The sequence below is a fragment of the Ursus arctos genome, unplaced genomic scaffold (assembly GCF_023065955.2).
Source record: "Ursus arctos isolate Adak ecotype North America unplaced genomic scaffold, UrsArc2.0 scaffold_6, whole genome shotgun sequence".
NCBI lineage: Eukaryota > Metazoa > Chordata > Mammalia > Carnivora > Ursidae > Ursus > Ursus arctos.
Window position 1 is genome coordinate 55,210,914 of NW_026623078.1, and position 13,155 is coordinate 55,224,068.

Consider the following 13,155-nt stretch of genomic DNA (forward strand, 5'->3'; position numbering starts at 1 on the left):
ATTAACTGTTCAAGAGAAGGGAGCTTCCATTCCAAATGGTGCCACCCTCTCCCAATCCCCCATGCCTCATAGATGGCCTTTCCTATTCTGGCTTGCTCATGAACTATCATATTAAGAATTCAGTTTCCAAAGTCTGAGATTTGTAAGACTTCTGAATAAGAAAATGCTTAAATTGGTCTTGGAGGAATCTTTCTGGGTGCTCTTTATCTCCTGGGACTGTGCCGTCATCATGGGGCATATTCCAGGAGTTGGATGGAACCCCCAAACCAAACAGGCACTGGTGGAGAGAATGACCCATGGAGGAGCCTACTTGCTTTATACTTTCTAGGGAGACAGGAAGCTACAATGATATGTTGTTATCTCTCAAACTTCTTCCAAATGGTTTGCATTCATGCTGCTTTGAGAACAGTAGTACACATCTGTAGTTTGTCTGTCTGGGGCCTTCTGGAAACAGTCTCATTCTTTTGGGAACTACTTTTTCTTTCATTCTAAACATGTAGTTCTAGAGGGCATCACCACGGTCTTACTTGACTTGAGTCCCTGTTTCCTGTTGCTCAGGAGGCAAAGCTTAACTCTGCATGGATTTGGTTGTTTAATCTTTCCTCTAGTTACTAGATATACACCAGTACACGACCAAATAACCCCTACCCCTGTTGTGTATCTGGCCTCACACTGAGTTTTTATCACTTGCAACCTTTAAAAGAGTCTTGCTTAATAAGTGGATCTGCTCTGACCCTGGTCCCGTGTCTCCCCTTCTCGTATATTCTTCTTTTCACTTTTATAAACTACCAGTGATTTCCATTCTTTCGTACGTAATTATCCCAGTCTATCTCCTCTCCAGTTCTCCCTGGTCTTACCTTCTTTCCTTTTCCTTTTTCTCTCTCTCTGTCTCTTTTTAAACACTGCTCAGATGTCCACTGTTCTTCCTTCCTAGTGATTAATCAACATTCATTTTATGTAAACAACCAGTTTAAAGATGTTCTCAATTACATCCTGAAGCCCCCTTTGGAAGTGATTCTTTCATGGTTATTATTTGGGATTATGTTGAAGGTAAATTTAGAAAATAGAAATAAATGTGTTCCTGTTGATTACCTGTGGGTTATTTATATTACAGATGATTTTTTTGTTCTTTGCTTTTGTATATTTGAGGAAATTCCTATAATAAACATATTTTGCTTTTATTAAAAAATCATTAAAATATTTTGTCATGGATCACCTAAACTTGGTACATGAATACCAACCCATTTCTCATTTGTCCTTTTTGGTAAACTACTTAATTTTAAAAGATCTAAGGATAAAGCCATCAAAATATCTCGCCTAGGAGAGTCAAGGAACTTAATAGCTTGATTCTCCTTGGTATATGGATGGGAAAATGAATAAATACATGAATAGGTGAACGAATAATATTTCCCCTGAACAAAAAGCCAATACCATATGGGAAAGCCTGATTCAGTATAAGGCCCTCAGATAATTTGTTAAACTGTCAACTTCTTTCAGCAGATACTTCTGGACTATTTGACCAGAGATGAACATTCAGTAAACTCTTTGGGCTAAACCTAGTAATGGTATGTTTGATAGCTTTAAAGAGGGAAGGGAAGCTATGCTTCTGGACTCATCCCAGCTGGTAGAGGAAAAACAGACGCTCAATACAAATATTTTAGCACGCTACAAAGACAGTGAGGAAGAAAAAGGTCAGACTGAAAATAATGCTCTCTCAAATGAAACATCTGGTCACGGACCTCACAGATGCAGTATGTGGTCTAAAGGGAGCTATAACCCATACGACTTTAGCCAGAGTTGCCACATGGATGGCAAATTAGGAGAAAAGAAGCCAGTTAAGGAGAAACTGAGGTGATTTAAAGAGAATGATAGTACCCAGAATACGGAGAAACTGGCACATCATATAGATATAGTACCATGAAAGTGTATATGGGATCCACATTTATGCAAAATACTCTGGTCCTATGCCTCATGCTTTCTAACCAACAGATCCACTTGAACTATTTTATATTAAGGAAAGTTTCAGGAGATTATACAGATGCATGTATAAAGATGTTGATTGGAGTATTTTTGTAAATAACAAGGAAGACATTGAAATAAGTTAACACCAACAGGAGGTGCCTGGTTGAATTAGGGCACATCTAAAAAAAATGAATATTATGCAGTAGTTAGAAATGACATTGGTTTAGGGGTGCCTGGCTGGCTGTCGGTGGAGTTATGTGACTCTTGATCTCAGGGCTGTGAGTTTGAGCCCCATGTTGGGTGCAGAGATTACTTGAAAATAAAATATTTTTTTAAAAAATGATATTGATTTATATACATGGACATGGATATACATCCATTCCATTCACATGTATTTTTAAGTAAAAAAGCAAATTTTAAAGTGGTATGTAAAGTGATCCTGCTTTTGTTAAAAATATTAGCATGCATATGAATACAAGCCTGTAAATACAGAATTTAAAATCTTCTGAAAAGTGCCAAATTGTTTGCAGCCATCATATTTAGGATTACAGGTATTTTAAAATGTGTTTGCAGGGCACCTGGGTGGCTCAGGTGGTTAAACGCTTGCCTTTGGGAGAGATGTTGGGCTCCCTGCTCAGCAGGGAGCCTATTTCTCCCTCTCCCTCTGCCACTTCCCCTGCCTATGCTCTCTCTCTCTTAAATAAATAAGTAAAATCTTTTTAAAAATGTGTTTGCTTATCTTAATTTTCTGTTTCTGTACAAAGAATACAAGCTACTAGTATAATAATATAAATTAAGTTTTAAAGGGGAGATGGGGACATTGATAAGTCAATTACTTCTTCCCTTCTCCCATTCCTTTCTTAGAGACCCCGCTCTCCCCAGCACCTTCTTCCTACCCTCAGTCCCTGGAAGATGTAGGCATACTATATGTCACAGGACGCCATCTGTCCTGGACACTCCCCCTAGAAATCTGGAATTGAGACACTGAAAGGCACAGGTAGACAAGCGGTGCCTGCACTGAAAGGTCGCGCAGAGCGGGATCCAGAGTTGGCACGGTGACAAGATGAAGGCACCTGCAGGCTGAACTATGGGGGAGCAGAGAAGCCCTGAATCAGCCCTCAAAGCCAGCCTGCAGAGAGGGAGCAGGGGTGGAGGCGGGGGCGGGAGGGGAGCTGAGATGAGCTGGGAGGCCCACTGAGGAAGGGATGGGCTAACCTTGGCACTGAACCTCCAGCTTCTGTTCCTGCGTGACCAGACTTGATTTCATTTTGGGCCTTTAGAAGGTCTATGAAATTGTCTCTTTTATTTTTTTAAATAAAAAATCCCTTTTACCTGGGTGGATTGGAGTGAGTTTCTGGTCATTGCGATAGTCTCAATAGGGACAGCCAGGCGTCCTCGGGAGAAGCAGCGGGATGGGACCGCGGAAGAGAGGCTGCCCATCGCCACCCACAGCTTCCGCAGGAGGGTCCCCCGCGCGGCCAACACCCAGCTGGGCTTCTACTTGTCCATCCTGGGCCACCGAGACTGGGACATCAGAGGGGCAGTTCCCTTTCAAGAACCAGGTGAAAAAAATGAGGAAGTAAAATCTGGACAAATGTCTCGCCTGTGGCCGCTGGAATTCCTAAGTCCTATCTAACCCCCAAAATGTGGTTTTGTGCATTTCCTTACAGACTTTTGAAGGTGAGGGATTTTACAGTGCAGCTCTCCTTTTCTATATTCTGAATTCTGTTGTGCAGAACTTAGCCTAATGGGCTTGACAGCCTTGGCGAAAAAAGCGCTATATAAATGCATCATCAATATAATAATATAAATTGAATTAGAATGTTCATTCTGTTCTGCCGAGTTTCTTTCCTGAGCTGATTATGTCTGAAATGGCTCTTGTTAGAAGCTTTCTCATTATGAGGAACTCTCTGTTCTGTTCCAGCCCTCTGTCAAGTACCACCTGTTTGGCACTTTCTACTCTGTTTTTTTTTTTTTTAAGTCAAGTAACCCATCATGTGAGGATTTGAAGTTTGGAGTCAGAGCATTAGAATTGCAGCGTGCTACTTCTCCTGGTTAAGTTTTTCTGCTAGGAAGTTAAGGTTGCATTTTGAAGAGTAAAGGACGACAGTGCGGTTACGTGATTGTTGACAAGGTCAAATGGTGGCCCAACACGTGACAATCTTAACATCCTCTCTGAGAATCTCCCAGTGGCACAATTCGTCTTTTATTGTTACACAGAAGTATTTGCAGTGTTCCAAGTCACTTGCCTTTCAAGCGGACTGGATGAGTGTCTAAATTATGTGTTGGAGGGATGGTTTTTTTTTTTTTATTATTATAGACTTTATTTTTTAGAATAGTTTTGGAATTACAGAAAAATGGATCAGCTAGTACAGGGAGCTCCCATGTGCCTCTCCCTACCACTCCCAGTCCAGTCTCCCTTATATTGTTGACATCTCATATCAATATGGTACCTTTGTTACAATTAATGAACTAATATTGATACATTATGAACTTGAGTCCATAGTTCATTCAGATTTATTTAGTGTCGCCCTAATGCCTGTTTCTGTTTCAGGACCCTAGCCAGGATACCACAGTACACGGCGCTGTCACGCCTCCTTAGGCCACCCTCAGCTATGTAATATAAAACCCAGAACAAACAGAAGCTCCTCAAAACCAGTTCTTGGGCAAGAGACTCAGCTTCTGAGATTCACCTCCCTGTGGTCTCACAGTGGGCATGTCCCCCTCTTCCCTCCCATTGGCTCATCCCTTAACATTGGTTAAAACGGGCTGTAATTTTCACAAATGACTGAAAAGGTGAGAAACAAAAAAGTTTAAAATGTATAAAAAAACCCCAAACAACTCAATAATAATTTTCTGAATTATAACTATAGTATTCACCATCACAACAGAAGTATCAGCATGCTTTATTAAGCCACTAAAGATCTTTATTACAACATAAAGTTGGTACTCATGTATGGCTTTTCTCCCTCCTAGCGTCCTAGGTCACTTGTCTTGGTACTGTCTGGTCATTATGTTCATGGCCTTCTATGGTCCTTTCATGGCCATACAAGTACCAAAGTCCTTTCTTTATTAAAACTTGAACACTTTTTGAGTTTGAAGGTTCTAGATTATTTTTTTTTCTCCGCTCAGTTCATAGTTTGAGATACTTGCTGCAGAGGATAGATCAAGCTTCAGAATGCCTGCAAAATCTATGATCCTTTTATAGAGAGCCACTTCCTTCTTTGCTGAAGAAAGGTTCTAGGCAGTGCTTTATGAAAATATGTTCCTATTGGTACCATTGTGACCTTGTTTTCTTAGCTATGGCTGATTAGACCAGATGCAGATACCGGTCCAAGGACAATCTATAAGCCATGAGGTCATTCATGTTGTCATCCAAAGTGATAGCTTTGTTCAACCAGAACAATGGGGATTAAATTGGACAAATCAGAATTTCTGAACAGAAATCTAGAGAATGAAGGCAGCTAAGCCATAGGGCAGAGGGCTGTAAAGATCATGAAAAACAAATTGTGAGTAAGCAGAAGTCATGAGTAAACCAAAATGATGAGTAAAAGGAAACCAGATGACATAGGTGCTTTAGGGCAGTAGAAGAGGCACAAGGAGGAACAGTAAAAAGCTGACTCATTATCCTAGTGGAACTCTCTGGGCTCCTGGGGATGACAAGGCAGCTGGGATCTAGAATTGCCTAGGATCCCAGGCCACCTCCTGGTTCATGTGCTTCTTTCCTTCTCTGGGAGGACTAATCTTCCAGTATCCTCAGGTTGCAAAGACATTCACGTTGCTCTCATTTCCATGTGCACACTTACATTATGTAGGTTTGTCCTTCAAGGTCACATAAGGGAGTTTAAATAGCACGTACGCCTTGTCTCTGTTCAGGTTGGCAGGAGTTGTGATTAACACTGCAAGTGATCTAGCCTGTTCTTTGCACATCTCAGAGATGTTCCAACTTGTTTCATAGAGGTTTGACAGTCACTCCCAATGGGGAAGTAGTTTTATGAAAGCCCAAGTAATGCAATAAAAAATAATTTATATCATGGGTAAAAAAAAAAAAAAGGTTGTACCCCCCCAAATTCCCTTTGTCAGCTCCTCCCCATTTGCATTGGGTCCTTACCACAATCAAGCTAGTTACTCATTGCTTGATTTCAGACTCGTTATAGGCCTGTTCTTCATGCGCTCTCTGATAAAAAGAGTCACTAATATTTATATGGGCAAGTTACTGTTCTAAGAAATGTGCATATATTAATTTATTTGATCCTCACATCAACCTTCTAAGAAGGTGTAATCATCATTCTCTTTTTGTATGTAAGGAAGTACATTGAGGCTTGGATAGCCTAAAATCAAACAGAGTTCTTACAAGTGGTAAGAGTTGAAGTATAATCTGAGAATAGAACCTTAGTTCTCAACTAGGGGCCATGTTCTCTGATGCCTACCAGCTTGGTGACTGAGTCCTTCTTACCTTCTGATAGTTGGCTCTGTGGCTAACATCCAGTTGACTACTAGCCTGGATCTCCCTTGGGTCTAGATTCCCTGTGAGTGTGCTCTGCCCGCCTGCAGGCAACTCCCTGATAAACACCGTAAGGGTGAGTATTGGGGGAAATACACTAGAATGGTGTTTTACTTTGGAGCCATAGGAATCCAACCCCCAATGTCTGTTTCCTCAAAATAACCTGTCTGAACCAGATTTCCTCGATATCCAGTCATTTCCACAACATTTTCTCATAGAGATTGATGTATTTTTTTTTCTATTTCATATACTGTTGGCCTTGATCCTTTTCTCCAAACATCAGAGATTCCCAGACAAGAGGGGAGTGAAGGCAGTGGTGTTAGCCACTCTCTTCATGCAGTTGCCCCACGTAGACAGTTCCCTGTCTTCCAGTGACAGTGACTTCCTGCTGAGTTCCTCTTCCCTGGGGTCTGGCTGCCCCGCTTTGGCTGCATGGTTCTGTGGCAGACTCCAGCAGATGCTGTACTGGAAGTGCTCTGCTTTGTTTCTGGAAACTTCCATTACAGAAGTTGCCATTTCCCAAGGAGGCCTCATATTATGCTGATTTCTTGCTAAGGGAGTAGGTGACACTCCTCATTCAGGCTCCTAATGCCAACCTCAAGCTGTCTACTAGCATCTTTTTCTCACTTAGGAATTCCCTACTTCCAGAGAAAGGCCCCGTGGTACAGGACTGATAGCTCTCCATCCTTTCTGAACAGTGTCTTGAGGGAGAACTAGCCTAATAATAAGGGTGGTGACACAATTAGTTGCCTTCCCAGGAGCCACCCTTTTCCTCGCCTTATTGGACAAGCCCTCTCCTACTACCAAAATGCCAGTTACTCTTTTCCCAGCCTCCCCTATAGGCAAGTAACTCAATATTGATTAGTAAAACTCAAAGAGATGTCTGCTAAGAGTTTTAGGGAAAGTCTTCTCTTCCTAGAAAAAGTGGAAGCATCCCATTTTAAAAATTTCTGAATATGATGTGCCTGTCTGTGACCTCTGGAACCACTGTAGCCTTTTTGGGTCATGAAAGGGAGAACTCAAGGTCACATTGTGATTGCCAGAGCACAAAGAAGAAAAGTGCTTGGGTCCTTGAGCTATTGCGCCAACCTTGCAACTTCCCTGCCTTCTTGTTATAATGACTGTTATAGTTGTTATTACCATCAGCAATAAGAACAGCTAACACTTCTATATAGCCTGTTATGTACCAAGTGCATTTAATTATTATGTGAGATCTTAAGTGTCTAGATTGTTTAAACCACACCCTTTAGTAGGGTGTCCTATTATTTGCAGCTGAAAACACCCTAACCGGTAGGCTTGCAATTCTGGTTCTTATTCTCTCCAAGCCTTTGAGGTCCTTGAGAGGTTTCTGCCGGAAGCAGAGTTGAGTCTTGCCCTCTAAAATATCTGATCTTCCCATCATGTGATGGATCTTCTTTTTCCAGAAGCCTTCAATGAAACCCCTTCAATGAAACCCCTTCCAAGTATCTTGAAGTCTACACATAAAGTGTCCTCGGAAACCAGATGTGAACTTGCCATGCCTTCATTTCCAGCCTAGTGATTTCTGAGTTACACAGCAAACAAGAATTAGTACACATATAGTTCCTAGAGGACCACGCTGTCACAAAAACATCTGAAAGTAAGAGCTTGGAGTGAGGGTGGGGAAGTGCTCCCGAGATTCCTCCATTTCCCTCATTCCCTCACTATAATATTTCAGGAAGTCAGTCAGGTTACTCTAGGGGCTCAGGCTTCCCCTGAGGATCTGTAATTAGGCCACCGCAGTGAATGTTCATCTGGACACATCTGCCCAGAGCAATTACTTTCCAGGATCACATGCTCCACTTGACAAGACCCCGTCCACATTACATAACTTTATATAATAAAATAAACACCATCACCAAAGAGCTCTATAAATTGTAAAATACTATACAGATAGAACTTTCGATGATCACAAAGATTTATTCATTACCTGCTTTCAATATTACTGGTTCTGGGTCCTAGAAATATATTTATGCCCTCGTCTGTTTTATTGCCTTATTCAACTGTCAACATAACCTGGTTCTCCACCAAATATATTGACTGTGTCAGACCTGGTAGTGTTTTCTTTTATTGCTAGGGAATACATCTCACATTTTTATTAATAATTATGACTAATGTTTGTCAACATTTTACAATTTACAGTTTGCTTTCCAGATATGTTCTCTCCTATGAGCTTCATAACAACCCCCATTAAAAATGAGAATATGGAGGCTCAGTGTTGCCCAAGATGATTCAGGAAAAAGTGGTCAAGTCAGGGAAGGAGTAGTTTCTTCTGAAGCCAAGGAACGTTCTTTCCACTGAAATGCGCTAACACCCCTTTAGATCGTGCGTGGCTTCAAGATGGAGGAGGGAGCACAGGGGCAAGATGGCGCAGTTGGGCGAGAAAGGTAAGCACACTGAAGTCCTGCTAGGCAGAGTCTGCTGGGGCCGGAAGTGGTGTGGGGGAGAGATTTCATGAATTGGCAGAAACCTGAATGACCACATCACAGATTTTAGTGACTCCTGGGCAAGATATTTGGGCAAGCTGCTTGCCCTAGTTTCCTCATTTGTAAAATAGAGTTCCCAATACACCCATCTCATTATATTGTTGGTTTACATGAGCTGGAAGAGTGTTTACCATATAATAAGCACTTAATAAAAATTTGCTATTTTGGTTTCTACCCTGTAGAGGCGGCTGTGCCTCCTTCGGCAATATTTTACTTTATAACTGGGCCGTTTTAGGTGGCCTGTCCTTCTGTATATAGCTTGAGGAGAGGGGTAGGGCAACTCAGCCGCTTTTCTCTCCTTACAGATCCTTCCCTTTTCTCTCTCTTTGGAAACGTTCAGGATAACGTATAGATTACAGAGCCTGTGCGCGAAATGTCCTCAGGGATCATCTAACCTTGATTGTATGCACCCTGGTAGTAAAGGGAATCCTGAGCTTAAATGAAAACTCTAATATTCAGCCGGCTCACTGTTTAAAGAGTTCCTTTAAAGAGCTTAATAAAGAGGATCAGCCGGATTCTTGGGTATTAAACACGTCTCTCAATGCAATATTTTAATGAGGTAAGTGTAACGCAGCAAGCCCTTGGATTAATCTTCTCTTAAACTACCCATGAGCTCAAGATGCAGAGAAAAATATCCTCGAAAAGTTGCGGGCACTTTTATTGAACCCACAGGTCGAACACAAGAAACAGGGGGCTCGATTCCTAACTCCCATCAGGACGGGCTTTGCCGCTCCTTAAAAATCCCGAGGCAAAAATGGCGACCACTGAGGGAACTTGACAGTATCATTTCTGTGTCGTCCCTTTTCAGGTCCTGAGGCAGCTGTCTCTGCCTCAGTTTATCCTGGGGGCTGGTCGGAGGGCTGGGCCAGCGGGGCCCACGGAGGTTGCTCTCAGTGCCAGGGACGGAGGGCTGCTTTGCTGAAGGCACAACAGTGTGTCCTCAATGCAGAGACTGTTTTTCCTCTGCGAGCTCACGGTTTATTTTTAACCGCCGGTTCGGAGACTTGTGTTGTTTGCCTGCATCAGAGCGTGGGCGGCGAGGACGCGCACAGGCAATTTCCGAGCATGGGAGCCGTTTGCCTGGTGTTAGTCATTAGAGGGCGGCCGTGCCCCCTTCGGCAGTCCTTGTGACGGGGCCGTTTTAGGTCGCCTGTCCTTATGTATACGGCTTAATTTTGAGCTCTTTCGCTCAATTTTGTCCTTTGACATCCTTTATAAATTACAGCATCTTGTGATGATTGTTTGTTTGTTTTTCAAAAAGGAAAGACTAGTATGTAAGTCTCTGAAGTGAGAGAGAAAAAGGATGAGGAAAGAGAGAGGAAGAGCAAGGTGTGTGTGGGGGGGTTCTTCTCTTTTCTCTTAGACACGGCGAGACAGGCACAAGGGACCCCGGTGGACTTCAAAGGGCAGATGGACTCGATGATTTCTGCGGGGCTCGATTTGCTAAGCTGGACATGGATCGTCCGATGACCTCAAATAACCTCTCCACTTCCTGCTTTTGATTTACTCCTTTGATGTAGGCATTGCCTTTCTCTATGGGGCTCTTTAAAAGGGAACTCTCTTGTGAAGGCTAACCAGGAAGTTTTAAATGCCTGATGAATGAAATTTTCAGATTGGTGGTGCCCCAATCTAGCCGGTCATCCCAAACCCCGGGGTACTTGTTAGGCATATGGATTCCGGGGCCTCACCCCAGACCTGGGAAGGAATCAGAATATCTAATACCTGCATCTATATTTATACAGAAGTTTCTCCGATATCTGAATGATTTGGAAATTTCTTACAGACTCCCAGACATGCTTCCATGTCTGATTTATCTTCCTAGGAAGAAAGGAAAGGCAGGGAAGCAGAACTGCACTGTGTCCTTTGGGAGAATGAAAATTCTAGAAGGAAGATCCTAAAATAGAGGGGATGGTTTTTTTAAAAAACCAGTGGAGGGTTCCAAAACGAGTTTGCCTACCTCACAATCTTGCTCTAAGTTAGCTGTGTCAGTGGAGTATAAACCTTCATCAAAAGCCATCTTTATTACTACAATTTCACGAAACCATTAGAGAAGTCCTTGTTTTCCTTCTAGCATACACTAGTCTAATGTTGATGCCAGTCCACAAGTTAATGCTGCTTTTCTGGCCTTGATATTTTGCCCATTTGAACAAAGAGCTAGTTTATGTCAAAGAAAAGATAGCTTCATTAATTAATTAAAAAGAACACACATTCACTAAAATCACCAGGTTATTTCAGTTTACCTGGAGGTGCCACAGTCATGGACATAAGTCCTATTGCTGAAACAGCATCATTTTGGCTCTGTTCCTTTCTTCCTTAGTTTCCTTATTCCTAAAATAAAAGGAAGAGATGAGAGTAGATTCTATTCTTGGGGCACATGAAGGTAATAATGGGAGTCCATATGCTATTTGCCATATTTGAAAAAGAAACCAGGATTAAACATCATATATTTACTTTGCAATAAAAGTGCATAAACTAACAAAAAGAAACCCCATGCTTCTTTGTTTTTTGGTAATAAGTGTGTCCAGTCCATTTATTAATACTGGCTCACTCATGTTGAATTAAAGTTGTGATTGGCATTATATTGTTAATAAACGAAAAAGAAGCAAAATGTTTGAAAACATCGGGTCTATTTGTTCATTCATTTGGTCGTTCTAGCTAAGAGTAGATTCAGAGATCACTCCCAGAAGCATTTAGAAAACAGAAATAAAAAATATTCCAAAGGTTTCAAAACACAAAGCAATGGGAGAAATATTTTAAATAGGGCACTTTCGATAGGCCCACAAGTATAAAATCCTGTCACAGGATAAGACCTCTGTTTTATGGTGGGGCTCTTCAGGAAATAGATTCTGAGATGGGGATTTTCACTCAGGAAGTTTATTGGGGAGTGCTTATAGGAACTCCTGTGAGACAGTGAAGGAAGTGCTTTTGGGCAAAGCAGAAGTCCCCAGCCACCCCCACAGAGAGCTAGGGAAGCAGAGTGGCCCTTCAGAATAATGGCGATTTCCAGAGAGGGACTCAGCCGAGCCATCAGCCTCTGGGACTCCAGAGGGTATCTGGAAGTGCAACAGGCTGGCTCTGGTGGTGTGCAATCCCTGGTGCACCCCCTGTGACACATGTGCATCCTTGTTTCCCCCAAATATAGAATCTAGAATGCCGTTTCCTTTAGATGTCTTGGTTGCTGAAGGACATAAACTGGACACACTGAGCAACGCTAAAATGCCAGTTCTTTGCTTGTTTTCATAGGAGGTGGGTCTCAGAGTTGAAAGCTCATGAATACCCTTTTTGGTAATAAGATTTTGGCCATGAAGGGAGGGCTAGGCCAGGGAAGAGAAACTAAGAGACACACGTAGCTACCATATGCTGGGTTCTATGAATTAGACACTTCAGGAATGCACAGACTTGCAAATTAGTAATTACAGCAAAGTAATATGGGTGCTCGGAATAAAGTGTGATTAGAATACAATGGAGACCATTAAAAAGACTGTGGTTAGCTTACCGTGAGGAGTATTCAGGCAGAGCTTTTCTATGTAATATGAAATTTGAAATGACTTTTGAAAGATGACTGAATATTGACCAGGGAGTGGCACAGTGAATGATGTTCCAGGCCGAAGAAGCAGGGTATGCAAAGGCCTGGAGGTCTGGACGTGCCTGGGGAGTTCCAATCCTTATGACGCTGTGCAAGCTTAGGTTTGGGGGAATGTCAGGCTGAGTGGCAAAGCTTGAAAAGGAGGCAGATCGCAGAGGCTTTGATATCTCGCCAAGCGATTTGACTGCGACTTGAAGGTGAAGGGGAACATCTGAAAGGGGTGTGTGTGTGTGTGTGTGTGTGTGTGTGTGTGTGTGTGTTTCCTCCTTAAGGAGAAGAGTGACATGATCAGATGTACATTTTTGAGAACCCGCTTGGGCAGTACACATGGGTACTAGGCTAAGGCACATTGTAAACTCTTTGAGGGACAGACCTTTTTGATCTTCATTTTATGTAAATGTTGTGGGTATTCAGGAAATAAAAGCTGAGAATGGTGGTGCTTAAAATATGCTGACTTCACTTCATATTTGCTTTTTTCTGTTAAATAGAAGAAAATGTGAGGACCTATATTTATCATCCCTATTATAGTCTTCAGCAAAATTAAAAAAACTCAATTAACCTTTGCCAGACCACTTTAGAAATTCATGCTAGTGCTTTCT